This window comes from Heptranchias perlo, chromosome 1 (genome assembly GCF_035084215.1).
Source record: "Heptranchias perlo isolate sHepPer1 chromosome 1, sHepPer1.hap1, whole genome shotgun sequence".
NCBI lineage: Eukaryota > Metazoa > Chordata > Chondrichthyes > Hexanchiformes > Hexanchidae > Heptranchias > Heptranchias perlo.
Window position 1 is genome coordinate 110,007,246 of NC_090325.1, and position 17,635 is coordinate 110,024,880.

General features: G+C 43.1%; 1 long non-coding RNA gene across 1 annotated transcript; it reads right to left on the reverse strand.

The window, feature by feature from the left end:
• Nucleotides 1-804: 804 nt before the first annotated feature.
• Nucleotides 805-13,071, reverse strand: LOC137339350 (uncharacterized). The gene is made up of 3 exons (XR_010966625.1): nt 12,763-13,071; nt 4,223-4,434; nt 805-967 (listed from the first exon to the last, which is right to left on the reverse strand). It is a non-coding gene; the product is annotated as an uncharacterized lncRNA (long non-coding RNA).
• Between the last annotated feature and the right edge of the window lie 4,564 nt (nt 13,072-17,635).

Here is a 17,635-nt window from a genome sequence, read left to right on the forward strand (position 1 = left end):
TGACGTATGCCATTATTATGGTGCAGAAATTCCAGCAGATTATGGCATGAGTGCCTTATGCCTTTACAACACACCATAATTTGCAAGGACTCTTGCGTCACTGAACCGTTACCCCTCGCCGAAAACATCTAGAAGGTAATTATAATAGCTCCGCCCCCATTAGGATCAAAGACAATCACGATTTCACGCATTTAAGACATTCTTCATGCCACTGCCACTTAAAAATAATGGGACTGGAGACCTGACAGTGTCATAATTTATGGACTTGTGACTGAGGGTCGTACCAAATGAGAAATAAAACACAGAAGTAAATTGATAAACCGGTTACAAAACTGTTCTAATTTTAACGACGTGAAAATGACAAGAATGTGAATTAATGCGATTTAATGCGAGAGGAGGCGTATTCCAATGGGATAAGGCTACTGTCATTTGCATGTGTGAGTACCAATGCGATGTATGGAGGGTTTGCTAATCTCAAATGTAAGTGTATTGGTTAGTTGTCTTGACTGCAAATACACACACCGTATATGTATGACGGCTTCTATTTAGACAGGGTGTGAAGAAAGCAGTAAGACCATGAACTGCCTGCTTAAAATCGCAATATCTTGCAACTATGTACATAGAAAATCAGAATCTCTCCCTGCTTTATATATTCAAAAAGTCCGTGACTATCTCAGGCAACATGTTCTGCCATTAAAACTTTGCAATTATTAAAATGAAAAAAAATGAAGCGGTGAGTACAATAAAATTTTCATAATCCAACATGACAGCATAACCAAGAATTTTAATCATCTTATACAGTGCTGCTGGTTATTGTTAAATAAACCAGTAAAGATGTTCTTTCTTCTGCTCCTTCATCCTCTGGTTCGAGACACTTTGGCAGTGGGATCAATACATTTGCCACTGGAGGATTAGGGAGCACAATGGTCTAACTTATGGCGTCCGTTGCACGATCTTATACAGATATCTAAGATAGTAAATGGTCTGAAAAAGTAAATCTGAAATACTACCTTAAAATAAACAGTGAGAATATGACAAGGGGACACAGGTTCAAACTAATAGAAGACAACTTTAGGACTGATATCAGCAGGTTCTTCTTCATGCAGAGAATGATCAACACTTGGAATGGAGGCAAAAATCCTGGGATCATTTAAGGAGCAATTAGATGTTGTAATGAGGATAATGTAGAGTTTTTCTGTAAGTATCTTGTGATCACAAAAACCTATACCATTAACCTCTATTTCCATTACCAACCAGATATTTATCAGTTCCTTTTTGAAGGAGTTCATTAAATTTATTTTGTGGTACATTCCCTACATCCACTACTTTGTGGGGAGAAAAGTTTTCTCTAATCTCTAGTCTATTGTAAGGCTCGTTAATTGTAAAGCTGACTCCACCAGTTCTGTGCACACAGTCTAAGTGAAATTAACTGCCTACATATAGAAGATCTATGCCTCTCAGCATTCTGAAGACCTGGATGTGCATAAGCAGAATTACAAAATCCCTGATAGAACTCCTTGGTTAATTGAAGTGAGACCAAGTTGCATGATCAAGACGTTTTGAACATCATGCATTTTGAAATTGTAGCAATGAGAGCAGTGACCGGAGATATTATTGCCTTCAGGCACAGTCAGGGAGTTCTCTATCAAAGTGTAACTGAAGAGTGTTAAATAGCATTGGCTTTGATTCAGTGAAGTTTTTAGCTGATTCCCCTTGGTAGCTTATGGGAAAAAATTCTGTCAGTTCACCCACAGGTACTGTTCATTACCAGAAGAACACTGGTCCATAAGGTCAGTCAACACACCTTCACTGTCAAATCTGATGACTCTCGAGAGGCAGAAAGAACTGATGTAAATACTGATATGGTTTCTATTTGGTCTTTTGTTGTCCTTTGAATATTTAGTGGCTTTGATAACATTTAATAAGCATATCAAAAAGAGGAGAATATTTTAAATGTAGAATTTTATCACATTATTTTTTAACCACATTATTAATTGATTTTGTAGTAAGGGAGGTACAGTGTTACATGTATATATACCACTGTTATATTTTCTGAAATCACTTGAAAGAAATTGTAGCATAGCTGTCACAAATCAAAAACAAAACACAGAGGGGAATCACTGTGGCAAATCCCACATCTCGCATTGGTTGAAATAAAGGCATTGAAATGGATTTGAGCATTGTGCTGCATATATATGTGCCATTGTTTAGAATGATGCAGGACCACAGCAAAAAATGGGCGTTAATGACTGCTGAGGAAGTGCACAGGAAAGCATAGCAGAAGATATTTTGGGCAGTTTATTTTGTAGATGGAGGCAAGAGGTTTCAAAAATGAGGAGCTCAGACGCTTATTGGGATGCCTATTATGATAGTACGTAGCGTTTCAGTCTTCCAAGATGCTCTGGAACTTCAGCAGCTACTTTCTCCTGGTCATTATCACCCTCCTGCTCTGGTTTGGCTTTGGGATTCTGCTCTTTTTGCTGTCTAGTGAATTCTATTTGCAAAGCAAAGTTATGCAACACACAGCAGATGATGATGATTCTTGAAACCCTCATTTTTTATGTGCTACCACGAGACATCCTGATCTGTTGAATCACCTAAAGCACTATTTCAAGATCCCAATTCTATGCTTTATAATCACCTGCATTGTATCTACACTCAGCTCTATCCACGTACGACACAATGCTTGCAGTGGATAGCCTTGGTCTCACAAGAGCCATTATTCCATTCTTTCTTCTCTATTATATAAGGCAGGCACAGATGATTGTTGTAAAACAAAAGCACTGTCGGAGTTGCCTGAGAAACAGGCATTGACCAGCATGATTCTGTGTTGCTAGTTACAGACTAGCTGCACGTTAGCAGAGTGCAAACTCTTTTGGCGCATGTAAGCCACAGCACTCTGTACAGCGGTCTGAGTGATGACATTGGTGCAATCAGTGACACCTTTGGAAGACCACCAGGCCAGTTGCACTGTGCAGCCCCTTCATGTTACTATTACGGATAAGTGGTCAAAGTGATGAAACTGTTAACCCTACAAATCAAAAGCAAAATACTGTGGATGCTGGAAATCTGAAATTAAAACAAAAAATGCTATAAAACACTCATCAGGTCAGGCAGCATGTGTGGAGGGAGAAACAGACTTAACATAACCTTTCATCAGAACCCAACTAAATAATGCTCTGTCACCTCCATGCATCCGTGGACAGCAAATTGGTTGACACTGCAGATTTCCTAGCATTAACCTGGAAGGTGCCGAACACATAAAAATTGTAATGACCTTGACTTCTACTGTCAGAGATGTCTGAATGTTAGATCTTGTCGGGAGGTCTTCCTACATGTGATAGCATTGGGTGCGATCCAGTATTTCTGCAACTCATCCAAATTTACAAGTTTGCTGGGTTTCTAACACCCGGGTTCCATTGGGGATCTGCCACAGGACCAAGGATTTTCGCGCTGCTGTGTAATTTGACATTGTGTGCAAGGCTGTGTCCTACAGAAATTCTGGTGGATAATAAGGAGGGTGGATAATTGGAGTATGATTAATGGAGGATTCCACTTGGCATGAAACTGCCAAATCTCAGGTCTTTGACCTTAAATCTTTAACAAGCTGTCAGCCTTTCTGCACTGGTCAGTAATGCACTCCACTTGGTCAGATCTACCCAACACTGCGGAAGGTCCACAGCCAGAAACATAACTTGTAAACATGACTTTGATGCAAATACAGTTGCTTCAGTGTTGATGTCAGTGCCGTGATCCACCCCACAACATAAATGTGGAGAATTCAGAGCATCAGGGATCTTCCATACTCAGTGGCATTGATTCCATAATATAAATGGAATGCCACTTCTAAGTTGATTCTTGCACCTGAAACACACGGAAACCCATCTCCATGTTAAAGAATCTCCAATCCAAGATACTGAGAATTTTCACATGGGTGGAGTGTTTGCCAAATATGGTGCAGACACTCTCTTCCAGGAACTTATTTAAGTCCAGGGAATTTAGGTGTAGGTTGGAAAGAGCCAAACTGTGCACTGGGGTTCTGCTGGAATTTAATCAGCTAAAACAGCACAGCCTAACAGCACAGTGGTAAGTTTCCCACAGTTTGTCTAGCCAAGGCACGGTTATCTGAATTCAAGTTGGAAGAATCTCAACTCCTCTCCAGGTTCCATTAGCAAGCCAGACTGGTTGGTCAATCATTAACAGTGGAGCACTGCCAACCTACCTTGCTCAGATGTTGTATTACTGAGTGTGCCATGGTGAGGGGGTGGGGGTTGACTTAGTTCTGATCTTTTATCAAAAGGTTTGTCACCTTGAAGCCAGTTCAAACTCAAAAGACCCCACTTATCTGCTGTCCATGGAGGATAGTCACTAGTTGGATATTAGGCAAATAGCAGTTACCAGGAGCTCTTCATGAGGTGGTTCTGAAATAACCTGCTAAAAGATGAACAACAATCAGAAAATACTTCCTTACAGATGAGTTCTCGGCCGAAGCTTGGTTTAACTCGTGGTGCTAAGCTCCTCCTTTTATGGGATGTGGCTGCAACTGGGTTAAAGATGAGCGATATGATCATAGAAGTCTTGAGAGGCACTCTGAAGGGGATCTTGAGGTGAACTCCATCAGTTGATGCTATTAGCTAGCACCAAGATCATAGAATCATAGAATCATAGAAGTTACAACATGGAAACAGGCCCTTCGGCCCAACATGTCCATGTCGCCCAGTTTATACCACTAAGCTAGTCCCAATTGCCTGCACTTGGCCCAATAGAATCATAGAACTCAGAATCATAGATCTCAGAAGGTTTAATTTGAGATGTGGGTTGGACATAGGAGGGATAATGTGATGATGGGAGGGAAGGTGTCCCCTTTATCCAGCATGAAAGCCTGAGGCCTTACCAGTGCCGAATGAGCTTAGTGCACCCCAATGAAGCTAGCCAGCAACTGGAGCGTAGGATCAATAAGGCCCTGCATTTTATTTGAGTTAGGAGCCTCTCCATAATGGTGTTTCCAGTGCAACATGCACTGTGAGCCACCAAAATATTTGAATGAGCTGATCTCACATTATGGTGTGAGATCAGCTCATTTGTGTACAGATTCATGGAGTTCCTACGGACACCGGGATCAGCCCCAGGATGTAAACTTATCTACTCAATCCCTTAATGCTATTCGTCATATGAGTTCAGCTGGGCACTGCATCAGCCAACATTCTCAACCTGCCACAATGATCACTCCTTCATAGAAATGTAAGGAATTATCTTGAAGATCTGATCTCTCTTTTACCACCTTGAATATCAACTCCTTGGATGGTTAAGGAACAAGTTTGATCTACAGGAGACATGTGAAGTTGTCAATGGCCATTGTCTACGGTTCCATGGTTACAACATAACTGAAAGGCCTCTAGAACCAGATATAAATGGAGACCAGGAATAGTTATGATCATTGGCCAAAACCTACTTGTGGCGGAAGTTGAATGTGTTTAGCTAACCCTGTCTGGGCAAAGATTTTTAAGGATGGTCAATATGGCTCCATGTACACTCTTCAGAAGCAGTATGAGCACTGGAAGACCTTAACTACAGGGACATCTCTGAATTGCATCACAGAACAGTTTCTTGACTATCCAATGCTCTTTATGGATGATTGGAATATGTCAAGCCTGGAACTTAAAAGGTGGTGTAAATTTCTCCAGCAGCAATGCTCTTTGCTTTCTCCATGAGGTTCACCAATTATGTGGCATCGGCATGGAGATCACGAGTGGCAGGTTAGATGTCTCTCCATGAGACCTGTCAACCTAAGGAACAAGTTGCTGCATTGTGCAGTGAGTGCAGATTTGCTGCAAGAGTTCAAAAGGGAGCTGGAGGCATTCTTGAATGTGGCTGACATAACTATGGATAGAACGTAGGTGGGGTATTGAGGGATGTGTCTCCCAGTCACCATGGTCTCCTAAAACTTGTTTGATCGCCTTTGGGGGTCAGAGAGGAACTTTGCAGAGTTTTCTTCCTAAATTGGCCTAGGAATTTTTCCTGCTTGTTTTTACCTCTCTCAGGAGACTGCATAGTTGATTGTAGGAGTTGGGCGTTGGGTGGGGTGGGGGGGGGGTATGAATGGAGATCATGGTGTGCATAAGTTGCACAATGACTGTATGGGACAGATTTGATAGATCAGTTAGTCTTTTCCTTGCCTTCATTTTCATATGTTTCTAAATCAATTGACCATGTAGTTATGAATAGCTTGGCTAGTCCTTTGCTTTCTAATTGCAGTGTTCAACATCACTGGGAAACTTCAGGCCACTGGCTGGTTATCTCCTTCATCAAAAGAGAGTTCTCAGCTATTTTTGGCTTTTAACAAAAGATAGCTGTCAGATTTGATTAATTGATAGCTTTTTGTGCAACGAGTGATCATCAAGGTGCTCAGGAACAGGTAGATAATGCTGTTCACAAAGCCGGGGACCAGGTCTGTATGACTGCTGATTGGACAAAATCAATGACAAATGATTTTCCCAGCATAACTACCAGGATCGCGGCCCATGGATTTAAATATTAAATTAGAGTGAAAATATCAATTGAATCCTCATATGCAGTGCATAAACAATGCCTTTATCTGTCTTTGTGAAAGCAGATCGATGGCTGTGGCTGCTCAAATGAACAATCTGTATAATGGTGCATTGGTGCAGAATGCTTCCTGGAATTATATTATTTGAAGCAATGAAATACAGCCTGCCCCTGATAATTCAAAATTGGTTTTTGCACTTAAAAATTGAATTATGCAATAATTTAAATTAAGCATCAAAGTGGGAATTTAATGCTAAACAATTCAATTATCAGATCATTTTAAATGACTTTAAATTAAGAGTAAACTGTAATTGTATTTTATCAGATACCATTATTGATATTTGAACGACAATAAATGGACCAACAATGGTTTCCTATAAAAAGATTTAACATTCTGAGAATTTGTTTGTGTGAAACAATCGTGAAATAAAAAGCAAAATACTGCACATGCCGGACAAACTCAGCAGGGGTGAAATTCAAGCTTAGTGGGGGCATAAAACAAGGGGTAGCGAATCACTGGCCCATTATATACACCGCTCGACTTTTCTTTCCATTAATGGAAATTCGGGCAGGGTGTATAACTTGTAGCTAAACCACTAGTGCCTGTTTTATGCCCCCGCTGAAGCTGAGTTTTAGCCCCAGCATGTCAGTCACCATCTGTGGGGAGAACGGGCAAGTTAAAATTTCCTGAAATATTAACTTGTCTGTTCTCTCCAAAGACGCTGATTGTGAAATGCTGGTTGATGATTGTTTTTAAGGGAAAGTACTTATTTGTCTTGTGTTCAGAAATGCACTGTCTTTTAGAATCTTTTTGTTGATTTTATTGGGAGAGGAAGTTAATATGAACATTGTGAAACTTTGCCAAGTTGTGTATTAGATTGGGAAAATTGAAAAGCTATTATCCACTGTATTGTGACTAAAGTGGATGATTCAGGAGCTTTTTGCTGCAGTATGCAGAATAACACCACTTTACATTAGGACCCAATAATCCATAGCTCTTGACTTAACCTTAAAGTGTGTGCTTTCAATAGCTGCGTGCACTCACTTCCTGTGAAAGAGAACTTTGCTTCCTGAATAAATCATTTGTCCTGTAATTTGAGAGCATATGCCCTTTTACTACAGGCAACAATGTGAAGCAAGATTTTAAAATAACTCCCTAATCTCTAATACTGCAATGAGGTTTTTCACAATCTAAAGATAGTGCTCTGCTATTAATCTCATAACTTTGTTTCAAACAAAAGAATATATTAAAATAGAATTCTAACCCCCCCCCCCGCCACCACTAACATCAGTTTAAAAGAATAATCGAGCCACCTCATTTGTTGTGCTGTTGATACAATTCTCCATATTCTCTATAGCCATAACTGTGAGAGATAGTGAAACAGAATCCCATCAAGCACTGGGCACTTTTGTACATGTCCTGTAAAAATAATCTTTTTACGTTATCTCTACTTTCAAATTTGGTTTCAAATAAACAAGATTACAAGATACTTATGGCCCAGGGGAGCCCCAGGATATGGGCTGGCACCTTGCTCCATGAGGAGTCTGCCCTGTTTAGAACAGATCTTTAAATTACGGTCAGAGAGTCCATTGGCAGATCTTCTGCCTGTCCTCCCTGCATAAAGGAGGCCTGACGGGGGGAGTTCTTGGGCATCCCCAGTTGAGACCTAGTGTGAGGACGTTTGACGGCCCCAAACTTTTACTAGAATAAGATAATCAATCCTTGAAGGGATTGGTTACTTTTTCTAGTCAGAGTGGCTCCAGTGGGAAATGAAAATCGGGCAGTTTCTGTAACAGGCAGCCAATCTACCACATTAGTTTTAGGCCCAGGCGGCAAGTTGAAAATCTACCCCTGTGTCTCTTTCTCTTCCTGTGACTGGCTCTCTGCTCATCTCCCCTCCCCTGTTTATGTACTTCAGTCTTTCTGAGTATTTACAAGTCTTTCTGTCATCTCTGTGTTTCTCTGTTTCTGTTCATATGGCTCTGAGGCTCCGGGGTTAAATTGGTTAACTCCCGAAAACGGGCGTTCACGTTGCGCGATTAACCCGCGCCTGGTTGTTGAGATGCAGGCAGCATGTAACATTCGTGCTGTCTGCCAGTCTACATGATTGCTGTGTGCAGCCAGTGCTACCTGCACTGTGAGTGGCTGCATGCACTAGCAGGGGTCACAGATATCAGCAGTGGTTAGCACTGCTTAAAGGCAGCCTGCACCTCTTGAAGGGGAGGTGCTCTATGGTGTGAGAAGTGATTCCGGGGCAGGAGCATATTGAGGAATGGCTGCGCCTGCGAGAGAACGGCACCAAGGTTCCCGGACAGTTCACTGGAGGCCTTGGTGGAAGAGATGGATGCATGGAGGGGCATCCTATGTCCACAGGAAGGCAAGAGGCCCTCCAGACACATTCTCAAGAGGCAGTGGGAAACCGTGGCGGATGAGGTCAATGCCAGGAGCATCGCTCCATGCACAAGGATGCAGTGCAGGATGAAGTTCAATGATGTGACACAAGTGGTCAAGGTGAGTGTGTTCAATTGTCACGTGGCATCTCCTACCAATTGCACCACTAACTTCATCCACTGCTCCACGCACTACACCCCCCGTCGCCCACCCACCAACAAACTCTTTCAATCCGTACTCAACCCTGTGAATCAGATGCTCATCTCACCCTCACACAGTACCATAACAGCCACATCACCCAAACATCTTGAAGGACACTCACTGACACACTTCCCTCTGTCTTGCAGGAGAAGGTGGTGAACAACAGGAGGCAGCAGGAAAGACCTGGGGAAGGACAGGCCGCCTACATGTATTCACCCCCATGGAGGAGACAATGCTGTCAATCATTGGGTGGTGTGTCACTGCGGCCATAGCCACTGGCGGTGCTGGAGGTATCGATGATGAGGGTCTCTGCATACCCTAATCCTCCTTCTCGCTTCTCACTTCTCCCTCATCCCACAATCTTTTCTGACTCACGTGCTGCAGATGGTGTAAGCACGCATGTCTTACTTTCTCCTCTCCCCTCACCACAACACAACCCTTGTCCCTTTGTCATTGCAGGTGCTCAAGATCTGGAACCAGCACCGTCAGAGGAGGCAGAGGAAGAAGACAGTGATGATGAAAATACACCATCACTCGATGTTACACTCGCAGCCACCAGCTCAGAGACTGACACTGCTCGTACTTTAGAGGCTAGGATAGAGGAGGGATCTGCACGTGGTGAGACACCGGGCACAAGTGCACATGAGTCAGGGTGGGGGGAACGGGTACCACAGGTGCCAGCTCGCTGGAGGGCAAGGTCGTTAAACGGTTCTGCTGCCGAGGAGTCAGATGATGACTTTGATGGGCCAGGCTACAGAAGAATGCTTTTGGCGTACACAGCCTAATGCTTGGTGCACTGGAAAGCCTGCCAGAAAGCATGTGCATAATGTCAAGGGGCATGGAGGAGTCCAGCTCCAACTTGGCACAGGGCTTTGCACAGAGCTTGGAGCCCATCCTTTCTCACATGGAACAGGTGGTCACCTCCATCAGCACACCTGATGCAGCGTCTGATGACTGATGTCACAGCTTCCATTGCAGCACAAACATCTACCATTCAAGGTCTGACTGCTGCTTTGGAAGCTCAGACTGCTGCTATCGTGGCTCTGGTGACCATATGGACCGGGGCTTCCAGGGAGGCACAGCAGTCCAGCAATCTCTTCTCCAACAGATCACCAGGATTGCTGAGGTGCAAACCTGGGAGAGTGGCAGTGGCGCCATGGAAGACGAAACCTACTGTCCTCTCTCAGGATGACAGAATTCCTGCTCCCACCCTTGACATTCCACCAGTGCCCTTGCTGTTGCCTGTCAGTCAGCCAGGCCAGACTGCTGCAGCCCAGGCCAAGATGGTGCAGTCTGAAACCGGGCCCTCCTAGCCCAGAGCTGCTCGAGGTTGTCCTCCAAGGCCATATGCACACTCCTCAATTGAAGGTCAGCAGCCTTCCAGCACCCATGCTCCAGCCACTGGGGATGCATCTCGTAGGAGCACTAGGAAAGGTAAAGACACACCAATGACAGACACCAAGGAAATGCACGGGGGTGAATAGTCTCATTTTGTTTGCTTTATTCCATATGTTAATTGATAGATTTGGATTTGGATTTGCATTTGGTGTTGGCTTTCATTTCTGTGATGAGCTGAGGGAGGAAGCAATATGTAATAGGGTCACAGTCTCAGGATACGGGGTAGGACATTTAGGACTCAGATGAGGAGAGCTTTCTTCACTCAGAGGGTGGTGAACCTGTGGAATCCTCTGCCACAGAAGGCTGTGGAGGCCAAGTCACTGAATATATTTAAGAAGGAGCTAGATAGATTTCTAGACACAAAAGGCATCAAGGAGTATGGGGAGAGAGCGGGAATATGGTATTGAGATAGAGGATCAGCCATGATCATATTGAATGGTGGAGCAGGCTCAAAGGGCCGAATGGCCTACTCCTGCTCCTATTTTCTATGTTTCTATGTAATCATAAGGAGGAAGATTTGATGGTCATGGGGTAGAGGAAAGATAAGGAGTGTGGGACTGTTGGTGAATGGGGAGGTGTCGTTGAGGTACTGGTATCTCTCATTAATCATCTGATCATGCAGAGCCCTGGCAGACTGGGCCTGTCTACCTTGTTACCTCCCTGCCTCTTCCTCTACTTCCTGCTGCACTACCTCCTCCTCCTCCATCTCTTCCTCCTCCTCCTTCTCCACCTCTTCCTCCTCTTTCTCTGCCTCTGGCTCAGGTTCTCGCCGGATAGGCGGTGGCAAGGACTGTCCCCTCATAATGGCGAGGTTGTGCAGCATGCAGCATACAACGACAAATCTTGATACCCACTCAGCTGAGTACTGCAGGGTTCCTCCAGAACGGTCCAGGCATCAGAAGCGTTGCTTGAGGACGCCTGTGGTGTGCTCTATGATGTCATGACTGCTGCCAGGATAGTGGGCATTGACCTGCATGATGCGCTGCCTGTGGTCGCACACCAGCTGCACATTGAGGGAGTGGAACCCATTTCTGTTGATGAATATAGCCAAGTTCTGATGTGCAACATGCATGGCAATATGCTTGCAGTCAATTGGACCTTGCACCATTGGGAAACCTGCAATGCGAGCGAACCCTCGTGCTCACTCATGCTGCTTGTCTCTGTCAAGAGGGAATGTAATGACTCTGTTTTGGAGTGCGTACTGAGCCTTAGTGACCTCCCTTACACAGCAATGCACAGTAAACTGTGAGATTGTGGTCAGCACAATATTTTAAATGCCACTAACAGTACTGCAAGACCAGTCTGACCACTCTCTATAGAATATTGCAACTTCCTCCAAGTATAGGAAACTTCCACAAACACCACAATTGTACCAGCAGCCAGAATAAATAATCCAGCAATTAACCTGTAACTCCTGCATGCTCCCTTTAAATAGTGCTGGTGGGGAGTCTTTCATGCCCTTTAGCTCCTATTCAGCTGTGCGCGGTTAGGACACTTTGTGGTATCCATATTTTTGGCTATCTTCCAGATAGCAGAGAGTTCAAAAATGGTGCCGGCTGCTTCAAATCAGCGGTGCACGTTGATTTACATCATAATCTCCCTACTCTACATACTTCCACCATTCGTTATGTGCGCAACCACCATTACCACGTCACACCAGAAGTGCACGTGCATCTCGGACGTCATTTTCGGTGCTTAGGAGTCCGCGTAGCGCCTACTCAATGGGTGCTATGCGACCCAATTTAGCCCCCACCCTCTCTTCCTGTCTCTGTACCTGTCTGTATCTGAATATGTGTGTTATCCACAATGGTCTCTGTTTTAGCTCTTTCTTCTCCTTAATTTTATTTTCTCGACTGACTGTTACTTTTATTTATAGGGGCAATACTAGGAGGAAATTTGTGTTCCACACCTTTTCAGGGAGGTACCAGTTGATTTTCAAGATCTCCCATATTCTCAGGCCCCTTCTACCCCCGTATTGTAAACAATTTTACAACACCAAGTTATAGTCCAGCAATTTTATTTTAAATTCACAAGCTTTCGGAGGCTTCCTCCTTCCTCAGGTGAATGATGTGGGTCAACATTGAAACAAGTAATAATGTACAACTAGAGAAGTCAGCACTAAGATGTCAAAGTAAAAAAGACATTGAGAAAAAGAGAGGGAATACTTATAAGAGCATGACATGTTAGAATACTAACTTTATTACACTCCTTCAAAGAATACTTACATAGCAATATATGATGTGCTCCCTTGTTGTGCTTGAGTATATGCCTATCAGTCATCGAGTGAATGGAGAAGCAGAACTCACAGGACTAGGATGGTATCAGCCCTCAGCTTGTGGGAGGGTTCCAGCTTTAGTCTCCCTGTACGCTTTGATTCCCAATGTTTTTCAACATGACCTTTTCAAAGTTGGCTTGAAGGTTTATAATTTCAGGGACCTCCTCCCCTGCACATCTGCTCCCTCTAATTATGTGGCACCTTTTCCTGAAAACAGAGAAACAGTATTGAGATACTTGAAGTGTCAGGAGCACATAAAGTGACATCGAAGTGCTTATCCTGCAGCCCATTGTGTGTTAGCAAATAAATATACGTCATGCGACTAGAATGTATTAGAAGTATTTTCTTTGTGCATGAAGCCTTGCTAAATGTACCAAGGGCTACACTTGTAAGTTGCAGATCGAATTTGTGCCCTGTTGCTGTAAGAGTATGCATTTGACAGCAGTCAAGGCTTAAAAGGATGTGAAGGAATAATTTATGGTATCCATATTTTTGACTATCTTCTTGATATAAAGTACTGGTGGCCAGCCTTACTTTGGCAAGTATTTTCAGGTCAGCAAACATCTTTCTCATCTACTGCCAGGTCCTTTGGCTGGCTGAGACAGCATTTACTCTATCTTCCATCTACTCCCAGGGTCTGCGCTGCTTTCCTATGGGAGGATGCCCTTGAGTGACAATCAGAGCAATCCTCCATTCTAGAACTTCCTGGAGCAGCAGCTCCACAGCTACATCTGTGGATCACAATGTTCTTCCATTGAACTGCTCCATTAGATCACAGTACAAGCGATTTTCACTGGAGAATTTTTGCAAGTCATGCATAGGCAGCAGATGCACAATTGAGCGTGAGCGTAAAGCAAATAAATGGGTAACAAAGCTGAAAAGCAAAAATGAAGCTGCAGGCAAAAAGAAAAAGTGAGACCCAGGCCCGAGAGACACAGGCAGGCCTCTGGAAACAAATGGTGGTGTGGGAGTGAGGAACACCGCACAGGCAATTGTGCAGGTAACTTTAATGATTTGGGGGAAAAATGTAATTCTTTATATGTTTGTTATGTTACTAATGCTAGTTATATATTTAGCCAGTCTTTGGGAGAAGGCAAGCACCCAAGCTGCATCCCTACAGGTTTGCGCAGCTGCTTGGGTCATTCAAATCGGGTGACCTCCCCTGACCCCACAAACTCCAGCCGGGTCAGGGCAGAGGTCTCCAGCACGTGCAATCCTGCTGGCTCTTGGGTTTTCAGGCCCCATGTTTCTAGTGTAGAGGCCCTTTTGATGCATTATAAAGTATGCACCAAATGGCTGATCCTTTTAATCACTGTCGAGGTTGTAAGTATTCTGATCCCATTCTGTCTTCTGGCACTGTTAAAGAATTAAATAAAAACACTAAGCTAAGTGTTGGCTAAACTCTATGTCAGCATTTTTTACATAATCCATAATGAAATGTGCAGACACATGTGGTTAAATAACAACCTGCAGTTCAGCACAGCAAATGCGTTTGACATTTGCCTGAACCTTTTATTCGTTGAAAATAGTGCATATCTCAAATGTGCATCACGCGTTTATAAATATTCATAAAACTTACCCTTTAAATATCTCAAGGTTCAGAATTATTTGGCACCAAAGAATAAACCAAAGACAAAAAAGCTGTAAAATGACAACAGTTTGAAGTCAATGTCTGGAGAAATTCCATTAGCATTTTTTCTTCAGCTGCTAATCATTGGCGGTTGTTTTCAGTGACAGAATGCCACCCTGGTGCGAACTGTTGGCAATAAAATTGCTGATCTCTGTAACCTTTAAGCTAAAATGATTAATTATTTAGAATCTTGTGCCCGTTGCATAATGAATTAGCCATAAAATTGCTTTGCAACTACTATACCATCAAGTCTGATCGGTATAACAGTTAAATGCAGAATAATGGCTACCTGGGAGTGATTACAAGGCACTAATCTAATTGAGGGATTTAGAGGATGTTATAAACCATGAAAACTCAAGAGGTTGATGACCTTCATCTGACCCAAGGGATTAGATTGAAAGTTTGACACCACTCCCTCATATTTGCTATTTGTTACAAAATTGTGTGCATCTAATTTTACATGTGGGTTTTAAGATGGTTTTTATATTGGTGCCAATTAATTGACTCTAGCTCTCTTTATCTCAGTAGCAGACTCAAACACCAGCTTGATGGGTCTACCACTGGGCTAATTGAGCCAGATTTAGCAGTGTAAACACAGGGAGCTGACTCACAGAACCCAGGCTCCCAGAATTTGGATTAAAATGGCACCATTATAAAACCAGCTTTATTCAGCTTCAAACCTGTTAGAATCTGTCAGCACTGACTCTAACTGGTGGTACAGTCGATGGCATGGCTGTGTGATGATATTTGCACAAGAAGTTTAATGACTGTGATATCGTTACTGAAAGTTTCACAAGAAATAATCTGTAGTTGTTGAATGGAAAATTCTTTACCTAGAATATAATTACATAAGGACTAACTTAATAAAAGATCTTGGCTTTGACACCTTCCAATTTTAAGTTACTTGTCAGAATATGGGAAAACCAACCAAGTGTAAACTAAAGATGTTAAGAGTAATAATACAGTGCATGTAGCTAAGCGGATATAAAAGCCCCAAAGTCCCTTGGGTCACGATCCCAGCAGTTACATGTTGAATGAGTGGTTTCTCTTCTATTTTATCCAGAATCTAGTTCCACACACACAACAATGATCCATGCAGTTGTAACAAAAAATGATCAGAACTGATTGAATGGCATCCCTGGCACCTTCCTTCACAGCTCCTCAAAACTTCCAGGTTGTTTTTAGACGAACACAACTTTTTAAAAATCATTTTCCTCCTGCATGTAGCGAAGAGCTTTACATTATATTTAATATAATGATATTACCTTCCAAGGAATGGGATGATGTATCTTAATGCAATATATGTTATTGCCTTGTTTATTAGGTCCTGGCCTAATTTCCAGGCCTTCCAGTACTCTCTCGTCAGAGTTGCAGCCTCTTACTTTCATGGGATTATTGTATTTAATTTTCCACAGACTAGTACAGCATTCAACTGACAAACGCAAAAAGGATCCTTGAACATCAGCGTTGGGAATTTCCTCGGAGGTTCTCTCGCTCAGCAGCGTAACTTTGACGGGAATCCTGTTTACGCGGTGTTAATGGGCTTTCCCCCCAAGTTACGGCAGCCAATCGGTAGAAATTCCCAGCGCAGATGTATTTACAAGTTGCGATGTCTCAAAATAACACAGACGGTGGCTGCTGCAAGGATGGTTACAACAGTAACAGCCAACTGTAACAGTGATTGCTCACCATTGCAGTGTTAAGCATACGCTAACAGTATGCTCACCATTGCAGTGTTAAACATACGCTCTGAATGAACAGCTTTTTTTTTGGTGACCTGGGGAATCCCAGATTGATTTACAATTATGTAGTTGTGTTTTATGAAATGTGTGCATGAAAATATTTACGTTTTAAGTCTTAAATAAAAATATTCTTCACACCATACTAATCCCTTAAGTTAGCTATGCATCAATTTTGAGGCTGAGATGGGTGAAAGGCCATGTTGAATGATGACCTGCTATTTATGATGACAAGTTGTAAGCTGCAGAATTTATTTTCTTTGTTATTCTCCTTCGTGTTTTGTTATAGTGGTTCCACATGGCTGATCAAGATTTTGGGGAGAAAAGAAAAACAAAATTGTAATTATTCCTTTTGCACTATATTTTCCAATCAAGTACAGTAATAATTATATGCATCAACAGTTTTTTATTACTTACAGTGAAAATAATAAACATTTTTAAAATATGAATATGCAGCCAAACTTTAAAGACAGCTCCAATTTCAGACGTACAGCTGAACTGAATTTTCTGTGTACAGCAATGTCAACTCTTCCATCTGCTTATATTCAAAAAACAAATTTCAAGGATGAGGAGGAACTTTTATTGCTTTTTTTCACTGATGGACTTCAGAGAAATACTTTTGAATAATTTGTATGGCACTTTTAGACGATATATATTTAAGGAGCGTGATCAAGATTTACTTTAAAATATGAACAGACAGAAACATGGGAGGGTATTTTAACCTCCCCACGATGGGAGGGAGAGGGTTGGGGGTGGGGGGTTAAATTGTTAAAAATGTGAAACCCGACACCAACCCGCCACGATCGCTCCTACTTCCGGTTTTACCGCAGCGGGTTGGGGGGGCGGCCGAGTAACCCACTCTGGATAGGCGGGTCAGTGATTATAATATTTAAATGAGGCTACGTTCCTCAGATTTTGGCAGCCATTTAAATTTAACGCTGGCCGGCCGGGTTTCCCAGGGTTCGGGGAACCCATCAGCTGAAGGGAGGCGGGAGCTGCCGGACTCAGCAGCTAAGTGCTTTTCCAGCCACCCCCCCACCCCTCGCGATGTCTCCTCACACTGGTCACTCTCCCCAGCGATATCTCCCCCCAGCGATGTCTCCTCCCACCCCGCGATCTCTCCCTCCCCAGTGATCCCCGACTGCTGCCTTCTACAGCAGGCTTTCCTGCACGGCAGCACAGCCAGCCTCTCAATCTGACCAGCTGCTGGGCGGGAAGCAGAGTGTATAAATTCTATTGCGGTCCTGCCATTAAATTCAGCAGGACCTCCGCCTTCCCAGTATTTCCGGGTTTCCTGGCTGCTGATACGCGCCCCCGCTCCCGCCCTGCCTCCCCGTAAATATCGGAGCTATGGTATCTGTGGGGGTGTACTGCTGAGCAGTTTCTGGATTATCTGAGTATATTTAAGCTAATTTGCATCAACAATTTATAGGAGGTCATTGCTGAGTAAGTCA